This window comes from Podarcis gaigeae, assembly GCF_964106915.1.
Source record: "Podarcis gaigeae genome assembly, chromosome: 10".
NCBI classification, from domain to species: Eukaryota; Metazoa; Chordata; class Lepidosauria; order Squamata; family Lacertidae; genus Podarcis; species Podarcis gaigeae.
The window spans coordinates 52,865,606-52,892,476 of record NC_139686.1 but is presented as its reverse complement, the minus strand read 5'-3'; the positions used below and the strand labels follow the sequence as shown (position 1 = coordinate 52,892,476).

General features: G+C 41.9%; 1 protein-coding gene and 1 long non-coding RNA gene across 21 annotated transcripts in view; one reads left to right on the top strand and one right to left on the bottom strand.

Annotated features, from left to right (window-relative positions):
* LOC310825717 overlaps positions 1 to 25,333 on the top strand; it is a 113,648-nt gene extending 88,315 nt beyond the window's left edge. Inside the window, exon 4 of the long non-coding RNA XR_014555480.1 lies at positions 22,612 to 25,333. This is a non-coding gene — a long non-coding RNA (uncharacterized lncRNA). The remainder of the gene's footprint in view (positions 1 to 22,611) is intronic.
* Positions 23,019 to 26,871, bottom strand: part of FOXP2 (forkhead box P2) — a 350,478-nt gene continuing 346,625 nt past the window's right edge. For all 20 annotated transcript variants that reach the window (XR_014555348.1, XR_014555349.1, XR_014555350.1 and 17 more), the window contains one exon: positions 23,019 to 26,871. This exon is cut by the window's right edge and continues 183 nt beyond it. The gene's annotated coding sequence lies outside the window, so the exon portion shown is untranslated.

Here is a 26,871-nt window from a genome sequence, read left to right as displayed (position 1 = left end):
AAATGGCTGCTCAGCTGCAAGTCTATTAGCAGGCAAGTGAGGGCATATGGAAGGCTGTCGACTGTAGGAGGAATGCTGCCAGGGGCCTCAAGGGATGCTCACCCCTGGATTGGGCCCAGTGAGGACAGCCTGCCCAGAGCTCTCCCAAATCTGGAGCTGAGCCTACTAAGCAGTCAGTTTTCAGCATGCACTGGGAGGCTGGCTGTCAGTCCTATTAGGACAGTGGTTCTCAAAGGGTGTGGTGCGCCACACCGATGTGGCAGGAGAGGATGGCAAGTGTGGTGTGAAGAATCAAGGACAATCAAAGAAACATTTAAACATTTCAGGGTAGTATGGATAATAGAAACAGTATCCACACCTCTCTTCAATAGCATTGGCTATTCTTCTACAGTTCTCCACAACATATTGTTGTGAACAGGGATTTTCAACTCTGAGAAATATAAAAGATCAGAAAAGAGACAGGCTTCTTTGTGCTGATGAGGAGATGGGAGTTTGTTTGTCTCAAATTAGATTTAATATCAATGAGATTACATAGCAAAAGCAAGCTCACACCTCTCATTGAGTTTGTATATGTAAGAGGCTTGTTTATAATATTTTGGGAATGATTCATGTTCTTATGTAGCTGCATTGTTTTATATTTTCTGGATATCCTATGATCATATTATACAGTAGTTATGTTCTGTGATATCAATCAAGCACTGCTAGGAGTTTGTTTCTTTTTTATTTCCAATATATTTCTTATCAATAAAAAAAATGATGTGGTGCAAGCAAATTTTTAATTGGAAAGTGTGACCCAGAGAAAAAAGTGAGAACCACTGGATATGGATAATTGAGCAGACCAGGCCAAGTTCCCATGAGCTACGATCACAGCTCAGAAGGGCTGGAAGCAGTTGAGTTGGCCTGAGTTCATACTCCCCAAGCAACTGTGTGAGATAAGGAAGGAGGAGCATAGCAGGGTGGCATCTTCTCTAGCATTGTGGGTTGCTCAGACCAGGACATTTTTCTGCTTGAGGCCAAGGACAAGACAGTGCTCTCCCATTTAGCTTACAGAATCTGGCTAGGCTGGAAGTTGAAGCTTACTTCACTCCTGGGAATAGGATAGTGTCCTCCAACACAGCTGAGGGCAGCCGGTTCCTTTAGGGGGGTTCAGGGCAGACTGTGTGATTCACATAACTCTTTCCTCCAACAAAGTGGAATGGCTCAGGAGGAACTGCATCTGCCACTTGAAGTAGTCCCCTCACTCTGCCTAACGGTAGGGCCAACCCTGGCTATGACAGAGAATCAGGCAGGGGTCTTATAAGATAAGATGACTGAATGACAAATCATGATGTAAAGCTTGTGGTACCAGCACAGTACTGGCAGCACAGGGTGTAAGATACAAGCAAAATCTTGGCGGCCAGGAGTTTAGATGTTAGAGACACATTACTCCCTCCTCCAAGCCAGTGCCTTATATAAGCAAATTATCTTCTGAAAACTATTTGCAACCATCCACAGTCACTTCTAATTATAATAACCAGAGTTGTACTAACCAGTATTGCTCCATGATATCATTGCAGTTCAGTTCCAATTATGCTGCATTCTCAGAATGTTTATCTGAATCATGAGCAATTTGTTGACCATACCGTTCGACTTAAAAATAATAATCTCACTTTTAAAAAATGCCTGAAAAAATATCATAAGTAGGAAAAGTTTTATATATGAAGAAGAACGCTAAGGCTACAGCTCTATAATATTTTATCTGGATGTAAGCCCCATTGAACTCAGTGGGACTTACTTCTGAGTAGGCATTCATAGGATTTCACTACTAGTTATTTAAAGTACAGTGGTACCTCAGGTTAAGTACTTAATTCGTTCCGGAGGTCTGTACTTAACCTGAAACTGTTCTTAACCTGAAGCACCACTTTAGCTAATGGGGCCTCCTGCAGCCGCCGTGCCACTGGAGCACGATTTCTGTTCTCATCCTGAAGCAAAGTTCTTAACCTGAAGCACTATTTCAGGGTTAGCGGAGTCTGTAACCTGAAGCGTATGTAACCTAAGGTACCACTGTAATGCCAAAATCAGATTGTATGGGGAAAAGTGAAAGAAAAAGTTGCAAAATTTTGTGACTAGTTCATAGCAAAGATCAGTGGACAAGCAAAACAAAGGCAATTTTTTTGTCACTACCAGGACTTATACCTTGGCCTACTTTACATGTGTTTAGGGATAAAATTCACTGTCCATCCAAAGTCAATGCCTGTTTGTTTTCACACTAACTTGAATGGAATTTGACTTTCAGCATATAGTTTCCCAAACTTGGGTCTCCAGCTGTTGGACTACAACTCCCATCATCCCTAGTTAGCAGGACTAGTGATCAGGGATGATGGGAATTGTAGTCCAAAAACAGCTGGAGACCTAAATTAGAGAAACTTTGATCTAGTTATTATAATTAAACATAAGGCACTGTCAATATCTTAAATGGAGGTTAGCAATGGAAGAGGCATTGCAAGGGATAAGAAGTCCATCTTTGTGTCTTATTAGTTGCTATCCCATGCAAAATCTTGTTTAAACAAAACGACAGGAGGTTTGCATGATAAAATGATGGAGGAAAACAAAATCACAGGTGTTGATTTCTCATTTAGCATACCTGCACCTGACAATCTTTTTCCTGACTCATTCTATGCCACCTCACAGTTTCAAGCATTGCACCCAGGAAAGCTGCCCACCCCACTCTCAAAACTCAACAGTCTGCACTGATGCTACAGATAGTATGTGAAGTGCCTGATGTTTCTGGAGAAAGTTAAAAGCCATATGAAATCTGCAAAGTGGAAAAATGTCACCTCCTCCAGAGCAGCTTGTTTCCTAATTTCAGAATGAGCCTGACAAGTTTTGCACTCACTGCGATGTCACACCAGGCTGGAGAATTCAGAAGATATGGGCATGGTTTGGACAAGGCAACATGGTGGCAAGAGAACTTTCACAACAGATTATATTAAACCTAGAAAGAAAGAAAGAAAGAAAGAAAGAAAGAAAGAAAGAAAGAAAGGCATTATCCTTGGAAGAGTAGAAAATTAATTTACTCCGTTTGTATGCAGCCAGCTGTGGCACTCTATTTTACAATGCATTTGATATATTACATCCTGAAATACTAGATACTATGGTGATAGGTGTAAGATAGATAGGTGCATATTACAGTGTAATGGGTCACCATTAACAGAGTCGTTAACATAGAAGGAACACCCTATTAGTACAGGATTCAGTCAGCTACTGCCTGGAGAGGGCTAAACAGTATCATGAAGCTGACGCCCCAAGGTTCATACTAAGCTTTATATGCTAGAGTGCAGAAGATCTGTGAAAGACATCTTCTGCAGATAACTAAAATATCGGAACTGCCAAAATGTGTTTGGCCACAGCAGGGACAGTTAGAACAGTGGCACAGGCAGAAAGAAGCCTGCATGTCCAAACGAGTTGTATATAGACAGGTATTATCATGTTGTTGCAGAATACCTGGATGGAACTGAATGTTTGTTGGGCACTTTATGTAATAATAATGATTTCTCTAGCAACATCAGCGTACAGCTAGGGTAGTCAGCTGCTGCTGGACTACAACTCCCATCAGTTCCAGCCACCATTGCCAGTAGTCAGGGATGATGGGAGTTGGAGTCCAACAGTCTGTAGGGCATCACATTCATTACCCCTGATCCAGGCTAACAAAACAGCCAGAAGAAAAAATGAATGAGAAGTAAGGCCAACAAAGAATAATGGGGAGAAAAGCATTTACACAGACTTAAACTTTGATAGATTATTATTGATAAATATAATAATGTTCATGCCACTTTGAAATACAGTGGTACTTCAGGTTACAGGCGCTTCAGGTTACAGACTCCGCTAACCCAGAAATAGTACCTCGGGTTAAGAACTTTGCTTCAGGATGAGAACAGAAATTGTGCGGTGGCGGCGGGAGGCCCCATTAGCTAAAGTGGTGCTTCAGGTTAAGAACAGTTTCAGATTCAGAATGGACCTCCAGAACAAATTAAGTTCTTAACCCGAGGTACCACTGTACTAAATGTCCTCCCAAAGTGACTCACAAAGACTCTCCTCCCTGCAAGAGAGGGGAGTGGTTGTGGGCGGGAGCCTGAGCTCCGCCCCTAGCAGTGGGCATTAGCCCCCTGCCTTCACCTCACCTGGCTGGCGCCCACGCCCCTCAGCAGGCATCCAACCAGGTGCCTGAGGGGGGGGGCGTGTTCAGCAGCCTTTTGCTGCGGCGACAGCCTTTGCCCGGCCTCATTCTTCGTCCTCTCGCCACGAGTCACCCACCCTCCACTCCCTTTTAGTTAGGGCTTAGGTCACTGGCCTTGCTATGGACCTTAGGTTGGTCGCCCTGGTTGTCAAGGGGGCCTGGTAGGAGTTTTTCCATTTGGCATTAGGCCTTTTTGTTTTTTTCGCCTACCTCGTAGCAATCGTCACAACTTTTTGTGGTATTGGTGGGTAGGTTAGGCATTGGAATAATGTGTTGTGCTGTGTCGAAGAGCTAGGTGTGGCCATCGCCTATGCCTTCAATTTTTAGGGGTATTCCGTTAAAGGAATCTGGCGGTCGTGTATTCTGTCCGATGCCTGCTTGGCGGGAGGCCATGGCACGACCCTCGGTGACATTAGGGGTGAGCCTATAGTTGGATCTGGACGCAGGTGGCGCTGTGGGTTAAAGCCTCAGCGCCTAGGACTTGCCGATCGAAAGGTCGGCGGTTCGAATCCCTGCGGCGGGGTGCGCTCCCGCTGCTCGGTCCCAGCGCCTGCCAACCTAGCAGTTCGAAAGCACCTCCGGGTGGAAGTAGATAAATAGGGACCGCTTACCAGTGGGAAGGTAAACGGCGTTTCCGTGTGCGGCTCTGGCTCGCCAGAGCAGCGATGTCACGCTGGCCACGTGACCCGGAAGTGTCTCCGGACAGCGCTGGCCCCTGGCCTCTTAAGTGAGATGGGCGCACAACCCCAGAGTCTGTCAAGACTGGCCCGTACGGGCAAGGGTACCTTTACCTTTACCTATAGTTGGATCGGCATCAACAGGCTCCACCTACTGGTGAATAAACACAGTTGTTCAAGAAATCCAATGCCTAAGCCAATACCTTTTCACTGCTGTAATCAATAAAGTTGTGGCCTTTCCTTGCCCATTAACCTTATATCACGTGTCCGTGTGTATTCTTTCCACATTGCGGGGGTCGGGTCCTCGAACCACAACCAAAAGTTTTTAAATGAAGAATGCAATAAAACGCCACCATCATAAAAATTCCATCACTAAAATTTCACATAAATTAAGAGATTTGTAAAATCAGAAATTTAACAGAGCAACATTAATAACAAAACACCTTAGACATTGTTAACAACCAACCTAATACAGTGATACCTCAGGTTACATATGCTTCAGGTTACATACACTTCAGGTTACAGACTCCGCTAACCCAGAAATAATACTTCGGGTTAAGAACTTTGCTTCAGGATGAGAACAGAAATCGTGCTCCGGCAGCGCGGCAGCAGCAGGAGGCACCATAGGCTAAAGTGGTCTTCATGTTAAGAACAGTCTCAGGTTAAGTACGGACCTCCAGAACAAATTAAGTACTTAACCTGAGGTACCACTATACCACCAGATCCGAATAGTGGTCCAATTTCTTTCCTCCTTCCTATATGAATACATATCAGCCTCCAAGCCTCATGCTATCATTCTGTGCCTTCTGCTCAGAACAGCAATGTAGAGGTGCTGGGTGTGCACAAAGCTTTTATAGCTATTATGGAGTAAGTAAATAAAACAATATCATGCATGCATCACCACCTGATTTTGATGAACAAGTCAGAATACATAGATACCACAATGTAACAGCATGCTGGCTGCATTAACATGTGAACAGCAGGTCCCAAAATTGGGCAAAACCCATTGCATTTTTGCATATGGTTCTCTTTACGGTGCATCTCTGTGCATGTTTACTTGTAAGCATGCCCCACTGTGTTCAGTCGGAAACATGACGGCAAGATGAAATTATGTTCTTTTATTCCTTTTCAGCATTATTGCCGTGTCACCCATTTGGAAATGGCAGTATTTATAGCAAAATATTCAAAAGTTAAAATGCAATGTTGGTAGCTGTATTTCATGTGTGGACTGGTTTCTGTGTGTATTCTGAATAGCAGGATCCTATGTGCATTTTATTCAGAAGTCTGACTGCATTCATTGAAGCTTACTGAAAGGTACATAGGATTTCAACCAGTCTAGAGTACTAGGAAAGTTATAATTTACTAGGAACGTTATAATTTTAGATGAACCAATCTCTGCAGTTGCCAAATACACTATCAGTGCTGTCAATGCTTACACCTCCACCCTCTTGCCGTGGTCCATTTACTGTGAAAGTTGAGCAGACAGAGCCTTTGCCTTGCTTTCCTCCAACACTTGATGAAGCATGTGATCCTCACCTGCCCTGAGCTGAGTGGCCACAAACCTCCTCCCAGACCTAACGAGTCTAATGATGTTCACCTGGTCAACTAGCAAAGTGGGATATTTTCTCTTGCCTGCCTTGGTCTCCTGGAGTGCATTTCCTGCTGCTTCTGATGTCTCAGAGGCCACCGTGCTTGCAGGGACAGGACCACCTCTGGTTTGGGTGGTGTGTCTGCTTCCCCTGGCTTCTGTGAAGTGTCAGCTACCCCTTTGACGTCCTCTGATGTCCTGTGAGTACTTCCTAACCCCCCAGCCTCCCTTTCCTCTTCCCCTTCTTCAGCTTTTCCCAGTGTGTGCCAATTGTGGCTCCACCCCTGGCCAGGATTCCCTTTCCCTTCCTCAGTGTCCTGCCAGTTACAGTAATGTTTTAAGCATCAAAGGCACAATTTGAAGTACATAAATCTAATGTGAAAAGTTAATGGGAATTAGGATCCTAAGGGCTTAAAGTGGCTTTTCAAAATAGGATTGAGGGATGGCTTCTTTCAGCCTGGTTCTCTAAGTTGTAACAAAAACACATTGATCTGAAGGGGTCGCATGACAAGAACGGAGCATTCTGTGGATTGGCCTATCGTTCACCTAGATAGGCTGCCGGATTTCTAGGAGTAATGATTCAAATTAGTTGTACAAAATATTTGTGTGTGTGAGAGAGAGAGAGAGAGAGAGAAGGAGAGAAAGAGAGAGAGATGGGGCAACATATTTCTAAAACTAATCGTTGCTTCATTTTCGCGGTGAAATTCTATTTCCTGTTAATTTGCAAAGTGTAAAATATGAATTTGTAATTTCTGCAAGCATCATTTTGTCAGTAATGTGAGCAATTAACATTTCACACTGAACTAATAAAATCAGCTTAAATGATGATGATATATGATCCATTTATGTTCAACACTGAATTTACTTTACTAGAAGGAATTATAATGGTAAAAAGACTATATTTAAAGCAGTTATTTTCTTTATAGCATTTATTTTACCATATTGCAAAACTCTTGTGTTCCCAATATTTTGGAGAGAAGGAGCAACAGAGCTTATACTTCTGGCTGAGCATACTAATGTTGGCTATGTTATTTATAGACTTTTTCCAGACCAGGATTCAAAGTGCTGGGGGGGGGGGACATAACTGAGTGATAAGAGTGTGTGCTTTGTGTGCAGGGGGATGCTAGGTTCAATCCTTAGCATCTCTTGCTAAAAAAGTAGTGGGGAACCACAGACCTGAAGGCCCCTCTCTCTGGCACTCAGGAATCTCTCCAGTCCACATCCTCAAGCCAGACCACACTCCTTGCTAGCAATTCAGCTGTGTTAATATGCCACTCAGTAACAAACTCCTCTGAGCAGCTTACAATAACAATGGCAAAACATTAAAATAAAACTTTAAATTCACCCTTTCTACTGCACAGGATCAGGCAGACGTTTTCTCTGGGTTCCTCTCACTTTCTTACTCTGTTTGAATTTTTATTTGTTTGTTTTGCTGTGCCTTCATCACAGAGACCCATTACTATGAACTGTCCAAATGCATGATAGTGTATCACTATCTGGGAAAGTGTGCTGAATGTGATTGGCCGACAGTGCATCTGACCAGAGAGAATACTACTGTGGCAAACCATAGAGCATTTTTATAGTAGGAAACAGTGCATGGCGGGAATTGCTTTTCTTGTGTGCACCCCACCTGCACAGACAAATCGGAAGATACACCTGAAGAAGGCCCTAAGGTCCCATACTCCTGTGACTCTTTACCCTGCCTAAAGTTGCTAGGAAGTCACTTTCACTAAGCAATCACTTCCCATCTCATACCCATTTCAATACTCTGAACTCTGGGCTTGTGCTGTCCCTTCCTCTGCCTGTTCTCAGACACCTATACAGATTCTGAGTGGGCTTCTCACGTGGATTCCTTAGAACCTCCCCCTGCTCCATGTAGGTGTATGCCCTTTGGCCAAAAGTCCATCTAGCAAACACTTTCTGCTCTGATTGGCAGCAGCTCTCCAAAGTTTTAAGTCTGTCTCAGCCGTGCTGTTCAAGATAACTCTTTTATTAGAGATTCAGTAATTCCACCTTGGACCTTGTGCATGCAAAGCTCATGGCTCTGATGCCCTCCCCAAAATGCATTTCTCACTAGAGGCAAAACCCTGGTTCCCCCACCTAACAGGCAGAGGAAGGATCAGCCCACCACCAAAGAGCTGCAGACCCCCCCCCCCATTTTATCCAGAGAGCTCCCCTGAGAACTGTGCATTAGCCTCCTTGCATCCAAACTGAGAATCTCAACCCTCAACTAACACATGGGAAAACACATTGCAATTTTCTGTGTACATTTAATGCTTTCTACACCAGGGATGGGGAACCACTGGCCCTGCAGATGTTACTGGACTGCAACTCCCATCTTCCTCGGTCATTGGCCATGCTGGTTGGGGGTGATGGGAGTTGTAACCCAAAACCATCTGCAGGGCTAATGGTTCCCCATCCCTGCTCTACACATATAAAAATATAATGAGTGGAAGTGACCAGGCGCGTGTGCTGCATCCCCAGTCTGAGGCTCATTGCACATGCCGGCTTCATTCCTTTTACTGCCTCGGGTTACTTACGTGGAAAAATGTAATTTCTGCGCCCACCTAGTGCCAAAACATCTAACTCTGCGTTTTGGTAGCAATTCCCACCAGGCCGCTGTTTTAGCAGTCATGCTTAAATGACAGGTGTAGAGACATTTTGCTGTGAATTCCATCATAAATTGTTGCTTGAACTTTTGGCATCTGGTCTTGTGACTTTATAATCCCTATAGGAAGTGAGAGAAAGGTTCTGTCTGTGACCCCTTTGACCTTGTATAACTTTGTATTTGTGAAACAAAACCTTCCCCATCTGATGCTGTATGAAGATATACCCACCAAGGGCCCCTGCAGACAACTTATATGAAGTTTTTTAACATCACATTATTTTAAAATATGGGTGAAGCAAAGAGAGAGGATATAATACTTCTGACAACCAAAAGGAAGGTGGATTTTTTTCTATATAAGAACTCAGAATGAATGAACACACACACACACACACACACACACACACTTCAGAAAGAAATATCAAGAAACTAAAAGGAGCAATAAAGACTCTGCGCTATGGAAATCAAATGTTCACAATAGACCATCCTACTTGTATTTTGCTGTTTCCCTAAGACAACATCAGCAACTAAACAGGGCCTTGCTCAAACGATAAGCAACCTATCCCATGCGAGACAAAAATACATAGTTTTTTATGGTTATCCAAGGGCAAAACTAGGCTTTGTTTCACCCAGGTCAAAGACCCAGTCTGGCGCACACATACACACAGCCTGGGAGCCTCAATGGCACCCCTCTGGAGGCTTCACCTGGGGCAAAAAACTTGGCTAGTTTCCTCGTATCCATGTCTTTGGGTTATCAGCTTTATATATGGACTTTCGTTCAGTGGCAGACCTTGGGGTCTCAAATTTCAGCAGCGCCCTGTGCAGTGCCAAAATTCGGCACCCCACCTCTTCCATCCCATTCAAAATCATAGTTGTGGCATCCCCTGCGGCACCCCTTGGGCTCTGCACCCAGTGTGACTCAATCCGCCTCTGATTCATGGCTGATTTTGGCGTTAAGGGGCGGTTGTTAAGTGTATAGCTGTGCTTGCAGGGTTGTTGTGGGGCATGGATCCTGCCGTCAGTTGATGTCAACACTCCTGTGGTACAGTGGGTCAGTTCGCCTGGCTGTTAACCAGAAGGTTGGTGGTTCGAACCCACCCACAGGAACAGCTGTGGACAGAATTCTTGCATTGCAGGTGATTGGACTAGGGTCTCTTCCAACTCTAGAATTCTATGATTCTACGAACATAGAGAATTTCTGCAACAGAAATGTCTCTTGCCAAACGAATTTGCTTTCAGTGATGCCACAAAGAAATGCTGGGAAGAACACTCTTTAGGAAATAAATTATAGGAAATGTTTAGGAAGAGCCAATCTCTAGATTATGGGGAAATCTTTAGTAATTAGGTGTGGCGTATGCATAAGGCAATCAATATTCTATGATATATAAACAGGCTAAGGAAATTAATACTCTGTATGTACGGAGTAATGAGATAGTATCAGGAGCTTGGCACACTCCTGTTCACCTTATTATAAAGGAAAGATAAAATAAAAATGCGGAAGGTGCAGCTGAGGGCAAGTGAAGTACTGCAGAGACACAGAGATTGTAGTTATTCAAAAAGGTGGGGGAAACAAGATCTCTTCTCTGTGGAATAAAGAGCAGATTAAGAGAGCGCTGGGTTTTGAAGGCAATAGCAAAAACAGCTTTGAAGGCTATGTCTACAAGGCTGTTTGAACTAATGTCAACTACCACAGTGGGGCACAGACCTCAGCCATGGCACAATCAATTTATATGAATATGGGCTTTCTGGTAGATGATAAATACAGCCTAGAGCAAAATGGGGACAACGGAAAACTCATATTTAACCTACTCAAAATATACTGCCCCTTTGAAAGGATCTAGTTGTGCATCATATGCAAAGGCATTCCTTCCCCAGGAGTGGAACAAAGGGTGGACCAGAAATGGGTGAAATCAGGCCACAAATTTATTGGTTACAGGAAATATGTGGGGTTTTCCAGGCATGGGGCATGGATTGGAGAGCATGGCTACTATCTGATATTCACCTCCTCCCCCTCGTGCGCCTGTGGGGCCCCTCCAGGAAGTAGCTAGTGGAGGTCCTACCAGTTCCTTTCCATTAACAGTTTATTTGGCTTCTAGCCACTGTGTGTTTTAAATATTAAGACTATCAGTCTAACTTTTGTACAGATTTGAAAACAACTAAGACATATTATTGTAGAGGTGGTATCAAGAAACTGCCACCCCAAACCACATTCACGAACAATAAGGCTTGAATTTTGCCTGGCTTTTTGGCATTCCTCCATTTATATCGGCCACCCCTGTAACAGTAATTGTTACCTGTAACCCACTTTCCATCTGTAAGTTCGTGGTATCATCAATTTTTTCCAAATATTAAATATTTAGAATATGCTGAAATATTCAATGAAAAAGAAATGACATAGCCATCTTATTGTCAAAGAAAAATATTGGGCAAATTAACTGATAGCATCAGGGTATATTTAAAATGCTAAGATTACCGGCGGGGGGGCGGGGCGAGAGAAAGAATTGGATTAAAAAGAATTAGCATTCCCTTGTGCCATGAGGTTTACAAGTACCGAAAGGGTGTGGAAGGAGGTTGCAAGAAAGGTAGTGTGCCTGGACTGGAGCGAAAGTGATCATTTCAAAGTCCATGATGTGCATCTGCAGCAGTAATGCTATACACTGTTACCTGAAAGTATGTCCCATTGAACTCAGTGGGGCTTACTTCTGAGCAAGTTTGCACAGAATTGCACTGGGGTGTGTGTGGAGTCTTTCAAGTTGCATTGATAAGATTGAAAAGGAGATTCAGTTGGTTTTGTTGTTGTTGTTTAGTCATTTAGTCGTGTCCGACTCTTCATGACCCCATGGACCAGAGCACGCCAGGCACTCCTGTCTTCCACTGCCTCCCACAGTTTGGTCAAACTCATGCTGGTAGCTTCGAGAACACTGTCCAACCATCTCGTCCTCTGTTGTCCCCTTCTCCTTGTGCCCTCCATCTTTCCCAACATCAGGGTCTTTTCCAGGGAGTCTTCTCTTCTCGTGAGGTGGCCAAAGTATTGGAGCCTCAGCTTCAGGATCTGTCCTTCCAGTGAGCACTCAGGGCTGATTTCCTTCAGAATGGATAGGTTTGATCTTCTTGCAGTCCATGGGACTCTCAAAAGCCTCCTCCAGCACCAGAATTCAAAAGATTCAGTTGGTAGTAAACCATAAGAACATAGGAGAAGCCTCGTTATACTGACCCAGACCATTAGTCCATCTAACTCAAAATTGTTTACATTGACTGGCAGCAGCTCTCCAGGGTTTTGGACAAGGATTTCTCCATGCCTGATCTGCAGATGCTGGGAATTGGTTACTGGGACCTTCTGCAGGCAAAGCAGATCCCCTACCACTGAGCAATAAACCTTCCTCAAGTAATTATCTTATTTATGCCTGGTTTACTAGGGAATAAATGCCATATGCACACTGTAAAATTTATCCTGTAAAATAGAAACACACACACATACACATAAGGTGTGCATCCTATGAAATAGACACACATGATCTACATACATTGGAAAGAACATTTTCTCCCCTACAATATTTTATGAAGTACCCTGACAGTAGTGGCCACTGTCCACTCCCCTGCCCCATCTTTCAAACTTAGCACACACATGGCATATTAAAAAGGAAACGCTGCTGATCTTAAGGATGATCATGATAGTTCATGTGTGTATAGAGTAGATACTGAGGGCCCAAGGCATTTAGGGCTTGACAGGCCATTATAAAAGGAATTAATAGATCTTAACAAACGGCAGATGGTAAATGGTTAGAAAACAAGAGCAATATATCCCAGGGAATAGCAAAACTTCCACTGAATACCTCTTGGTCCCAGGCTGACAGCTTTCAGCTCACTTTGTCAGTAGGCATTCACTTGTTAAAAAAAGAATAATAGTAATCAATTTATGTTTTTCTAAGCGAAAAGAGGGAGTTTGCATTTACCAGCTTTTCTGCAACTTGCCAATTCTCTGCTGACAAATGGTTTCATAGACCAAACCCATCTTTGCTATTAAGCACTAAAAGGAGCCTCCGAGAGTCTCAAAGCTGTTAAGTTACGGGAAAGACTAATTCCTGCATTAGTCGGTCGCAGGTGATGATTGGACAGATAGTCTAGGAGCACTTTGGTGAAGACAAATGAAACTCTGATGGCTATGTGATCAGACATCATACTCTTTCTGCTTGGTTAGTTAACATGCTATTTCCAGTGCATAAATCCTACATGGTACTCTTGAACATGCACTAAGAATATGTACCACTTACACTGCCATATCTTCACTCCTCTTATGGCCCAGATTGTTGACTGTAAACAGCATGGCCCTCACCATAAGTGAAAGATTAGCAAAATATTAAGTACAAAATTCATGTGGGTAGGAAAAATTGCTATACGGGAGAAAAACCATGGCACTAGTTTTTGATCCATTCACCAATTCCCAAACAGCAGCCCTTGTCCCAGAATATTAGGGCACAATTAGTGGTGTGGCTGATCCTCCTTAGGCCTAAATTTCAAGTCAAAACAAGAACCTAGACCTGAACCATGTGCATGAGTACTCAAGAAAACAGTGCCTCTGAGATACAGTGGTACCTCGGTTTACGAACTTAATCAGTACCGGAAGTCCATTCTTAAACCAAAACCATTCTTAAACCGAGGCGCAAACGTCTGGTTCAATGGCTCATTCTTGAACGACAAATCCAATGATATCACAATGGCCATGGCAAAGTTTCTTTCAGTAGTCATATGAATCAAAGATCAACATACCCATGATTAAACAAATGACACTTCGGTCTCCCTTCCCTGGGGGGGTTGTCTATATAAATCTGTATTTTATTCTGAATTCATGTTATGGGTCGTTGGACCGCAGTAAAGATTATTATATTAAACCGAGGCACGCTTTCCCTAATGAGGCCTCCCGCTGCTGGTGCCCTTCCACCATTCGGGTTCCCTTCTTAGACCGAGGCAAAGTTCTCAAACCAAGGCACTATTTCCGGTTTTGCAGAGTTTGTAAACCAAATCATTCTTAAACCGCACTGTTCTTAAACTGAGGTACCACTGTACACAGAATGCATTCCTTTTACCAATGAATGACCCCAAGCAGCTGGGATCAGGAGGCAGGTGCTACCGAGGAGGCATTCCAGGCCTCTGATTTTAGAAATTAAACACTAGAAAGCGCAGGTGTTGTCAGAGATCACAGCTGATACTCACAATTCAAAATTGGATTGTATTCAAACAAGGGCTAAGTAACCTGTTCGATTAGGAAAAAAAGGATTCGCATTTGTGCAACAGAAATTTTATCCCATATACCCCCTAAATTTGTTGTGGGGGCTTTTCCAACCTTCCAGGGCAGATTTAGGGAGGGTGTGGGGGAACTTGCAAGGGGTTTGCAGGGGGAGTTCTGCTATGCAAGTGTAAATCCTTTCTCTAATGGAAAGAGTGCATTGGATACAGTAGAACTCTTCTCTACTGTAGTCAATGAAATGTTGGAGATGTATTAGCTATGCATCAGACTAGTGCTAAAGAATATTAACTGGAAAATACAGTTCCACTGGCATGGGTGGGACTCAGGGCTGGTTCACACACAGCCTCGTTATCTATGCTTTGCACCATGGTGTGCTGTAGGAAGAAACCTTGGACTTCAGCATATACAGTACCGGGCATGCTTTTTGTGTGAGCTGGGCCTTACATGTGTATTGCTTTATTTATTTCTTTGTTAGCAGTATTCATAGGTCAGCCAATGACACAGGTCTCAGGGCAGCTCAGAACAAGAAATAAAGCAATTTAAAACTCAATAACAATATAACAAATAACAAAAGCATAGTGTGGCATAAAAGCAGAGGCCACAGGGATTCAAAGCAGTTTAAAGCTAAAAACAGATTACAAAACTTGGGAACATGAAAAGGTCTTAGTCTGGCTCTGAAATGGTACCAAGTGAGCATCTATGGGGAGTGCATCCCATAGCCAAAATGCCACCACCAAAAAAATCCCCTCCCATAGCTATCTGTCAAACCTTACTCAGTGAGGGCACCTACAGAAGGGCCTCTGAAGAAGACCTCAAAGTCCAGGCACATTTGTTTATGAGTAAGCCTTGCTCACACAATTGTGAGTACGGCCCAAAGCACAATCACATGGGCTTTGGTCTAAATGCAAGATGTTCAATGTTTCTTGCACTGGTCACAGTTGAGGATGCTGAAGCTGAGTGCACATATTACCCCATACAAGACTGAAGAGGCACCTCAGCGACATTGTAACAAATCCCTTGTGTACACCTCTTGGATCATGCAGTGCTACTGTTTCGTGAGGCAAAATGTCTTGGGTTGATCCTGAATCCCTTTGCATTTTTGCTAGAGCAGGAATGAAGAACGTGTGGCTCTCCAAATTTTTGTTATCCCAGACCATTCGCCATGCTAGTTGGGGCTGATGGGAGCTGAACCCTAACAACATCTGGAGGGGGACACTGTTCCCACCCCTGCTCTAAATTACGCAGCCAGTCCCTCTTGTTGCATTGAGATAAAGCTCAGATGTATTGAATACCTCCTTCAAAGAAACTTCAATCTCTTTTCTTCCAACCGGTGTGTCATCAATTCCTTGCTCCAGAGTCAGTATTTTCTTCCTCAAAATTTCATTTTCTCTGACATGTCCTTAGGAAGAGAGAAATAGCCATCACAAAATAGATGTGACTTTTTCAGCTTCCTTATAAATGAAATTTCTTCCACTTGATGAACTCGGCCTCAGCCCATTTAATTAACTAGGTCTTAATGTCCACATTTGTCTCAAGGTGCCACTTACTGTTTCTTCCTCTTCTGCCCTCCCTTTACCTTAGAGACCTGATGCCTCCACACCACTTCACACACACACACTGGACAATAGGCAGCTCATCTCTAGATACATTATTATATTTTCATTCCCTCTCTTTGCCAAGTTCAGAGGTGAGTGTGGAACTTTATGTAGCCCAAATGGTGCCACCCATTTATGAAAGACAGGGCAGCAGGCTTGGGGGAACCCCTATGATTGTAGAACTACAGAAGGTATTTGGGGAAGGATGGAGGGAACCACCAAAACAGTCCACTGAGGACCAGAAATGGGAAAGAAATTCAATTCCACTTGCATGTGAACCTAAATGTAGCTATCTCTTGAAATTTGCACTTATCAGGATTTTGCAATTTTGTTATCCAACCAAAAAACATGCCCAGTGTGTGTATATTAGGCTAAAACGTGCATAAAAATATATTTTAGTGAAAATTACATATAACAATGCATTATATTTGGGGGAAGTTGTAATAATGTTAATGCATTTTTTTGTATGCAATTTTGCCTAAGAGAAATGCTCCCTAAAATTCTGGTGAATATTCCTAAGTGTTTGTGGTCTTTTTAAAAAAATGTAAATCAATGCAGAAATGGGACAAACTGAAGACTGGGAAAATGAGAAACAGAGGAAGTGAAATTTATTGATTAGTCCATCCTAATGTATTTGGAATATTAACAGACTGGGATGTATATGTATATGTATATGCAAGAAAAGGGTGTTAGGGGGAATGCAATGGGGTATCCTGGAGACAGACATGGAGCAGGAGTGCTCCTCACCAGCATTTTGCTGCAGGCCCCACTTCCTTCTTTTTGATTCATTTAATAAGCATCCTACCCATTTTGAGGGCCCAGGAAAGTCTTGTCTGTAAACAGCTTCATCCAGCTTAATTACACCCAGGTATTGGGCTACAGTGTTGACTCATGTGTTGATATAATACTTTGGTAATCCCTAAAAATCATATTATCAGGAAAAAAATTGCTTGTCTTGTAATATATAAAAAGTGAGATTAATCAAATTTCAGAGACACTAGAACAGGTCCTCGGGAGGATACATCTGCAGCACAAACAGTACACTGACTTGCAGTTGAATACTCTCGGTACAAACACTTGCATTAATGTGGAATTACTGTGGAATTAAAATTAACGCAGACAGGATATGAAATCTCACAGCATCTGTATTTCAGTCAAGATGTTAAAGGCAGTAAGATTTGCAAATGCATCATAGTAGAACTATATATGATGGGTGTAGCAATATATGATGGGAGTGATAAAATGGTTTCACAGAGATAGCCGCAGAACAGATAAAAAAATAAGAAGAGCCCTACTGGATCAGGCCCTTGGCCCATCTAATCTAGCATCCTGCACTCACAGTGGCCCACAGCCTGTAGGAGATCTGCAGGCAAGACTGAAGCACAAGAGAACTCTCCCCTCCTGCCATTTTCAGAAACTGGCATTCAGAAGCATAATTGGAGACACAACACAGCCACTGATAGCCTTGTACTCTATGAATTTTCCTAATCCTTTTTAAAAGCTATCCAAGCTGGTGGCCATCACTGGTTTTTTCTGTCCTAAATCTTCCTGCAGATACAAAGAAATCATGCATGAGACTCTTAATTAGGGTCGTGGGTTTGAGCCCTATGTTGGGCAAAGAGTTTCCTGCATTGCGCCCTCCCACTCTAGTTGTTCTGGAAGTGGCACTTGAAATTTGAGACACTTGGTGCTGATACTTTCCAAATTCTTCTAATTCCTTCTACTTATTAAAGTCTTTAGTTTATGCTTTTCCTTCATTAACGACATCTAGTTGACTCCCTAGAATTTCAAAGTCACTTTGATACGTATACCAGTTTGGTATAATGGTTTAGCAATTACATATCGGTTATTGACAAACAGGTCATTATCTCAGATGTGCCAGGAGTTGCCATCTGGAGGCAAGTTTTGATACTGGAAGTTTAATTCTTGATACTTCAAGTAGTCATGTGAGATGGCTTTCATGTTGTTGTTGATTCAGTTGTAGTAAAACAGATTTATGTATTTTCTAAAGTGTGGTAATAAATATCTGAACAGGCACTGGCAGAATTCCAGCACATTTGCTTTTAGGGCAGGGAGTGTGTTCAATCTACCACCATAACACTTGGCATCTCTGTTTTCTTCATAGACAAGGGCTGCAAATTTCTGGGTCCTGCATTCCCCCTTCCTTGGTAGTGAAAGGTATATGAAAGACCCAGTTTCACACTTACTGGCAACACAGCGAAAATACAACCTTCATTTTTGGTTTAGAAAGCAATTTTTGATACAGTGTCCTTCATCTAATCCAGCCCTGGGTAGCAACATGGTGCCCTTCCAATGTTGTTGGATTATAATTCCAGTCAGCCCAAACCATTAAGCATGCTGACCTGGGTCCAACAACATTTAGAGACCAGCATGTTGGCTATGTGAGCTAATCTGATTTCACTAGATTTGAATCATCTCTCTCTGTAAATCTATTCATCATCCAGCATATCTATTCACCTCCCCCTCTTGAAATTCTATGCTGGCCTGAGTGCAAGAGATTTTTCTAGGAAGAACCTGCAGTTGGGGTTACCTGTGGAGGTGCCATCAACTTGGCCATGCACCTGAGGAAATGCAGACTTCAGTGCCCAGCATCAGCCAACAGCTGACCAATCATTCACACATTGTTGGCATTTGAAACTTTAAGGTGTAACTGGCAAATGTGTGTGGTGCGGTGCTTGCTGCTGATTCTATGATCTTTTGCTTCTGGCTGATCCTGCATCTTGGTATAAGCTACTTACATCTACTGTGGCCTAACACCAGTTCTGCAACAATCAAGTTGGTAGAAGTTTGATAGCCAGCCTGAATAGCTTCCTAGCTCTTGACTGCTTTCCAGTTGTAGTCTGTAAACCTTGCGCTAAAACATGCACTCAGTTACTGAGTTGAGAATGAACTATACAGGGAGAGGAATGTTTGTTGACTTGAACATTTTGAGAGGCATATATAAGGGTTTGAGGTGGGGTTGTGCAGAAAAAAGAAATATATGTTAGTCATGTATTGTGGTGTATTTTCCCTATCTCTAGTATCACCAGAACATTGGCATGTCTCTCTGTAACAATTTTTCATATAGGCAAGCCATTAATACTTTCTTTTGTAGCTCATCCCTTCCACCTTCCCTTTATTCTGAATTAAATTATGAGGTTTCCAAATAGTTGACAATTGCTCTAACAATATGGTTTAATTTGCCACGTGACACAACACATGCCCATTCTGGATGCATTATTTTCAAGTAATTGTGTGCTTGCCCTGTTGCGCCTTGGACCAGCAGTTTCCTGCAATGAGCATGTGGAATGTGAGCACAATATGTCTGTAACCAGCTACTGCTTTGCAACGGCAGCCTGTATATACTCTGCAGGTCAAAGTTTAGACACTTATCTGTGGAGTGATACCCACTGGCAGTGTTTACAAGCAGAGGTTTCTTATTTTTGGCAGTGGATACTCTTCAAGAAATTAAAATAAGCCATAGACTAAGGGCTGGTTCACACTGTGTACTTTGTTTCAGTGCAATCCTTCCCTCCCTAGGACATCTTTTTCAAAAGAATGAGCCAGGCTCTTTTCCAATAGAAGTTCTGCTTCCCAGGGACAGGTGCTGTGCTTGTGGCAGCTTAAAAACAGAAGTGTCCCTATGATCCAGGAGCTGCTGCTCAGAAACAGAGGCTGCATCTGCAGAGATCTCAGTTCATCATTTACATGTTCCATCTGTATCAATGCAGTGACAGGGGTACATAAAAGAGGAGTGTGGAGACAAAATTGACAGTGTGAGCTGACCCTTCAAGACACTCTACTTAGTCAACTTGTGCACAGTGCTGTTGCAGATGTTATAAACAGAACGGAGATGTGATGTGCAAAGATAATCGGCAGGGAGAGCATTTAAACAGAAAGTAGTCTTACAAACAAGTGTTTGTGAAGCATTAATTACTGTCTAATGAATGGCTACTTCATCAACACTACAGCACTTGATTTGTTTGCACAAAGTTTTCAGGGAGGTTATATAGCACCAGCTATTTGTTGAGCATTTATTCAGATTTGCTTGTCTGTAAGTTATGTGATGTCAGGTCAAGCAGTTGCAATCCCACACCTTCTAGAGTCTTTCCCCATTATTCCTCTTACTGGACAAGAAGTGAGGATGTGACACATCAGTACCAAGCCTGCTTCAATTATGCAATCTGAAATTGTTGTTATTTGCTTAAATCCCATTTGGAAAACAACAACAGCTCAGAAACACATTTTCTCAAGGTTGTTGCTTCAGTACCTCCAAACAAGAAGTTTTCCTTCTGTATTTATTTCCTGCTCACTACGTTAGATCACTCATCTAGGTCATTAATTGCTTGTGCCAAGTTCTGAAACCCACCAGATTCCAGCTAACCACACTGCTTCAATTTCATCTGATTAATCCCATTAAAATCAGTGGGACTAAATTCACTTTAAATGCAAGCACTTCAGCTGAACAGGGCTATGGGCAGGGCTGTCCATCGTTTTATGCAAAGATTATTATTGAATCTTTTTGACAAGGAAATTGATTTCCATTTCAGACTGAGACTTGAAAATGACTCTCAAGGATTTAGTAGTTGCTTGTGGAGGATTTGTATCTATATCCATAACTATTGCGGGGAGACAATAGACCATAGGCAAATGTGTTTTTATTAAAGTTGGGAGATTGCAGTCCATTAGCGCTTTCTTGGGATGGATGCAATAAAAATACTGGACACTAACCTGATGAATACCCTATTTTCCTACTTCACTTCCTTGAGGTCCTAAGTGCCTTCAGAGCTCCAGCACGTCTCTTATGTTCATAGCCACTTGGTGAGCCACAATCCTTGCAGGCTTAATCTTGGTGTGTTTATACTCCTAGCACTTAACCTGCCACTGGGATATGCTGCCTCAGACTTTACAAACCTCCAACCTTTCTTACCACCTTTCCTCCCTCCTTGGTACTGTTTGCCACCCTCTTTTATTCAGTTGTAGGCCTTTTCTCTTATTCCTTCAGTATCTTCCTACCATCTCTGGTTACCTTCACCTGGTTTTACCTGTTCACTACCTGCTTGTTCACCCTCCTCCTGTTTCACATACATACAAACACTCACTCTCTTTTCTGGATGGCAGGGACCCACACCTGAGGTGTCTCATGTCCTGCATTTATCTTCTCTCAGGCTGAGCAGCACTGTGTCCTCAGCATGCTATCCCCACAAAATTATTTCTGGTCCAGCAGGTTCACTTTCCGGTCAGACTGCCAGCACCTCAGTGCACCAGAGGGGAAGCCTCCCTGTTCTCTTTGTACAGTGACGATAACACTTCTAAATGTAATAAATTAATCACAGCTCTGTGCACTTATGATAGAAACCACTCACTAGTTCGTGCCCCACATCTTAATTTCAAGAGTTTAAAAGCATTTTGATGTGGGACAGAGATTGAAATGCATTCAAGGCCTCCATCTTCACCCACACCAATAGCAATCCCAAGAATCCCACTGCCATTGCACCTAAAGCAGCATCAGCCATAGGGGACAGGGAGACTTGGTGGTCTGGCTTCAGCGTGTGGTTGCATGCTGTGCCATTATTGTGGGGGGAAGGTACATGTGGGCTATTTAAGTCTGCCCCACCTGCTCTGCGGCCCCTTCATTCTGCAAGCTTCCCACCCACCTGCATTGGCAGGTTGCTTTTTGAGACTAGGAATTTTTGGCTGCTTTACTGATGGGGCTTGCTGGCAGGATCCCACCCCCACCCACATCACTGATTTGATGGCGAGTGTAGTTAGCAGGGTAGCCTTTAAATAGGTTGAATGCCACACTGGCAGGGAGGTGAAGGGAGCTATCAGGTGGTTAGAGTTTGTTAATCACTCTTAGAGGTGAAGGGGGTAGTCCCGATACTTGCCCTCAGGGCTGTGAGATTTGCTTGCATCTGGGACCAACCTGTAACAGCTGCCTGGAGTTGTGGGGCTGGAAAAGAAAGGCCTCCCTACTCACCTGAAAGTGTGTGGATTAAGGGAAGAGCTTGAGGATATGCTACACCTCAAGCTTGGCAGGTTTGGCTCACCCACTGCTTTTTTAGTTGGATCCTGCCCCTTGCTCTCCCCCACTGTGGATCTGTTGGTGCTACCATAAATAAACATGGACCAGTTCCCCAAGCCTTTGTGGCTTGCCTCCTTATTCCCCTGTCATCATGATCACTACTTGTATTTAGAGTTTAGCTGGCTAGGGCAGCATACCCTATAGATATCTCTATACCATAAAACAAAAACAAAGTCAACTTAGGAACAACACACACCTTGGTCCAAGAAAGAAATCATTGTCATGGTCACACAACATATATGTGGGAGATTAAGCACAGGCGGTGGCCATGATCCAGAAATCCTGCTCTGGTGCAGCTATTTTGCTTCTCACAAGCAGCTCCTCTGTGTACTTTGTGCAAGAGAAATTATGTTCCACATGTGGAAACAAGCATATTGTGCAGACAAAAAGTACCTTTTTCCATTCCATTTGCAGTCTTCTGCATTGCAGCCAATATTTATATCTTTGGGTCATTGCAGACTTTACTCAAGAGTCAAGCCTTGGTTTGCTACTGCATTTATCAGGGAACTGGAGCCAATCATGGCTTCCTGACAAAGTATATCTGTATAACTTGAGATTTTGCAAGCCCATGTTTCTCACCTTCAGACTTTCAATTTTTAGTTATACTGAAAATATGGATACCTGAAAACATTGTATGAGAAAGGACCCACTGGCTTTGTGATTACTACTCTCAGAATAAAAAGCATACAAGAAGCTGAATGGTGAGTATTTCCCCACATTGCATCCTTTTAATAGGCAAGGCAGAGCATGTTATGTGTACATCAGGGAAAGGAGTAAATATGAGCCTAAAAAGCCCCATGTAGTATTAATAAAGCAGATAGGTTTTCTGCTAACTTGTCTGTTAGTCTTGCTTTCAGAGCCCTTGGGGTACCTACAAACACCTCTGTAACAAATCTGTCAAATATTACATAACTCCTAAATAAACACATAGGAACTGATGAGCTCGCAGGGTGGAAGAGTGAACTTCCAAGGAGAAAAAAAAAAAAAAAATAAAACCTTGTGGGTTATAAATGGGTCAAAAAGAATTAGACATTTTATTTATACACCAGAAACTTAAGCAAGTGAATGAAATGGTTTCATTTACATTTTTTACATCCAGCAGCAGTGAAAACACTGTTTACATTAATACTATAGTAAAATTTACATCTTTTTTTGTTTGTTAAATATGCCTGATTTTTATGGACAAAACCCATTCCGATTTGAACTCTTGAAGTAACAAGGGTGAAAGTGTGCTTTATAAGCAGTAATAACACTAGCTTTCCAAAAATGTACACTAGTATTGGAATGTGTAGTCAAAATCCTGAAGTAAATTCTCCAAAATGTGAATGCCCAATTTGAGGAATCTGAGTAAAACAGAATATGGGAGCTTGCGACTGATTCTGACCGGGGACATTAAAGTCCACCCTGGTTTATCTTTTAAAGTATAGCTCAGTTGCTCTGTTCCTAGCTGGCTATGCTTCAATTCCCTAATCACAAAGAAATGCATTCTTATGAAGTTAAGCAGCTGTAGACACAGAATGCTGATGATCACTTCCCCATCTCTGAGTTATCCAAAGAAAACCCAGTTAGTGGTAATTTTACCTAATGCTTGTAACATTCACATGAAATTTTAATTGATTTTCAAACAGTACAACTGTGCCATGAATTCAACCACACAGAATATAAGCCTTAAGCCCACTAGGTTTAAGCAATTGTGTCTTTGTAGACTAAAACTATGTAAAATAAAATCTGATAACTCCCTGGTGTTAGAGGTAGACAGTTTTCTTTCAAATCCTAGGTTTGGTCCTTTATTTTATTCAGCAGTGAGAGCCATGAATACAGAACGAACAACAGCTGTTACAATTCTCAACCATGACTTCTAACGTCAGAGAATTCAAGGTATGAACACAGTACACAGTAATGAAAAGTATCAAAAATTAGTTTACCTCAAAAAAGATAAATAAAACAGGTATATTCCACCAATACATAAACAAATGTTTGTGCTACAGTTAAAATTTGCTGTATACAAAAGATCATAGTCCCCATTATCAGCTTATGATAGAAGCAAGAATACATGAGCCATTTAAATTGTCAGACATTATGCTTTATAAGGTATGCACAGAAGTTCAAGCAATAAATACATACATTAGTTCAAAGCCTTACAATAGCTACGCAAAGCAGATGCAGAAAAAGCAGGTTTGCTATTACTAGCAAGCAATGATATCAGAGTAAAAATTCATGAAATGCATTAAAGCAACATTTTTCTTAGAAAAAGTCTGGTCATTTATGGGTCCACCAACATTTTTACATAATATGCACAATTATCAAAATACAGACCAAGCATCTCAGAAAACTCCAAAAAACCTAAAGTCTATTTTTCAAAGCAATTGCAGTTTTGGAGGTTTTTCTGGTATAATGTGCAAGCAGCTATTTTTTTCATTAAATTGTATTTATATAAAACCCATGCAAAACTCTACAGGTATATGCATTCTGTGGCTGAGACTTCCTTTCAAAAAGGTTTGTAACTGAGGTATGCATACTTTAGCATTGTAGTCTTAGGCCACCACCTTGATGGTCCAATTATCACATTTACTTCCAGTCCATCAAAGTCTTTTGAACATACACTTGAAAGAAACATTAGTTCCTTTCAGGTCATCCCCACATTAGGGATCCTAGGCGACTGGAAAAATAACAACCCCATCATTCACATGGTAAATCTTTCTTTTGATGTAATTACTATAAACCTTCTGTTATCATGACCCAAAGACAAACATAATGAAAAGTAGCAGTTACTGTGACTTTCTCTCACAATTCATGCAATCTGCCATAATTGTTCTAATTTCTTTTTGTTTGTTTTTTTGTTTTCTTTTGCAGAGGTAGAAGCTTTCAGAAAGCCTTTTGGGTAAGTGGGAAAACCCTTTCGAAAGCCATTTTGTCCTTTTATTTGGCGTGATAGATGACTGCGTTTCTCTTTAAGTCTATTTGCTGATTTCAGCAAAGAACACAATGAGCTTAGTTTGCAAGACCCAGGCCCATCACATGGACCTGGTACCTATGCTAAGCTCCAGCAGTCACCTTCTGTGGAAAAAACTGTTTGTAAAGCAATAACCATAATCAGGTTATGAGGTCCCTTGGTTGGGGGGGAAAGTATTATCAAGACTTGGCACAGCACATGAAAAGCAACACGTAAAGTTTCTAGGATTCAAGCAAACATCAGACTATGCTATTTTTAACTACACCATTAATGTATTGTCGTATTTTTGGGTTTGGAGTTGTCTAAAGAGAAAGCAGAGAGAGAGAGAGAGAGAGAGAGAGAGAGAGAGAGAGAGAAAGAAAGAAAGAGCATTCCAACAATTTGGCCTGTGCAAGTCTTCCAAAGGGAGTGTATTGTTAGTGTTAGTATCCCGTATAAACAGAGGCAGAATCATATGTAACTTTGGTTTGACTGAAAATAAATACCATGGACTACAATTGCTATAATCTTTGCTTTCAGTGTAAAAACTCACCTAGATTACTTTAAATCAATATGAAATTAATTTTTGGCTTTACTAGACCTTTTTATGTTTGGTTCCTACTTTTTTGTCATTATAACTTAAGACTATAAAAAATAGCACACAACGAAGATTAAGACCATACAAGACTTATTCTAACAACATGTATTCACCACAGGGGAGGGGGGAAACCGGTCTGAACGGGGAGGGAACATAATTAAAAAAAACATATTTTACATAACAATATGCAATCTGCATTTGCATCAAGTACATAATTGTTTTGGTCAGTGATCCATATTTGTTGCTTTCTATCGTAACTTCTGCCCGCACTTTGTTCCCACCTTTGTCTTAAAAATGAAAGCAAATCTTCACTGCACTTAAGATTGACTTTTGGCCTCAGAAGATTACACTATGACAAAATTGACTTTCCCCCCCATATTTGTTTCTTGGTATAGGGCTAAAATGAAAAGATCCCAGAGGTCGTCAGAAAACAGCAGGTAGTTCATGGAAAGGTTCCTTTGTACTAATTAAAGTTACAGAAGGCTGACCAAAGCATGTGGCTGCTTCTGTCATTGAGCTATTGGCCATTGTTAGAGTAGGCTTTGGTTTGCAGCTGTAGCCTTTGACTGTGTTTGCAGGTAGACAAAGCTTTATCACAAGGAGGTAAAGAGTACAGTTGTAAGATAATATGCAGATATGCAAATGTTTCTATGGTGCTTGCACAGACAATGTTAGCTTAGGATTGCACTTTACATCTTAACACTAACAGCACAGACTGGAAGCTTAAAAAGGTTTTTAGATGGTTGCAACAGTCTAATTACTGTGGTTTGTTTATAACTAACTTATGTCATTTACAGTTGGTGGCACCAACATAAAAAACTAATGTTCTGTTGTTCAAAATTCAGCTAGATACAAGCAGTGACACTAATTTCTGATACTACTCCTGTGCAAATTAAAAACAATAGCAACAAGTTGAACTTGACCAGCAATTGTTTCTAACATTATTACAACTACTGTATGCTGGAATTTTCACATTGATGAAACTAACACTATTTTTGGCAGTATATGAGGCCCATTTGCTTTCTACAGAACATGTATCCTCATATTCAGTCATTTCATGAACTCTTGATAGCCACATTTTTTTAAATGGGCAAGCCATTATATATAAACAGTTTATTTTCCCCCTTCCCCGAAAATCAGTTTATCTTTTTTTTAAAAAAAAGAAAGAAAAGAAAGAAAAAACAAGCTATTTGCCTGTTTGTAACCGGATTCCCAAAGGGCTGGTTTAATGAGTTCCTTTAGGATTGTTTCTCCTTTATCCATGCTTAATAAATAGTCACAGTAAAAATTTGTCAAATATTCATGGTTGTGGAGTGGTTATGAAGGTCAG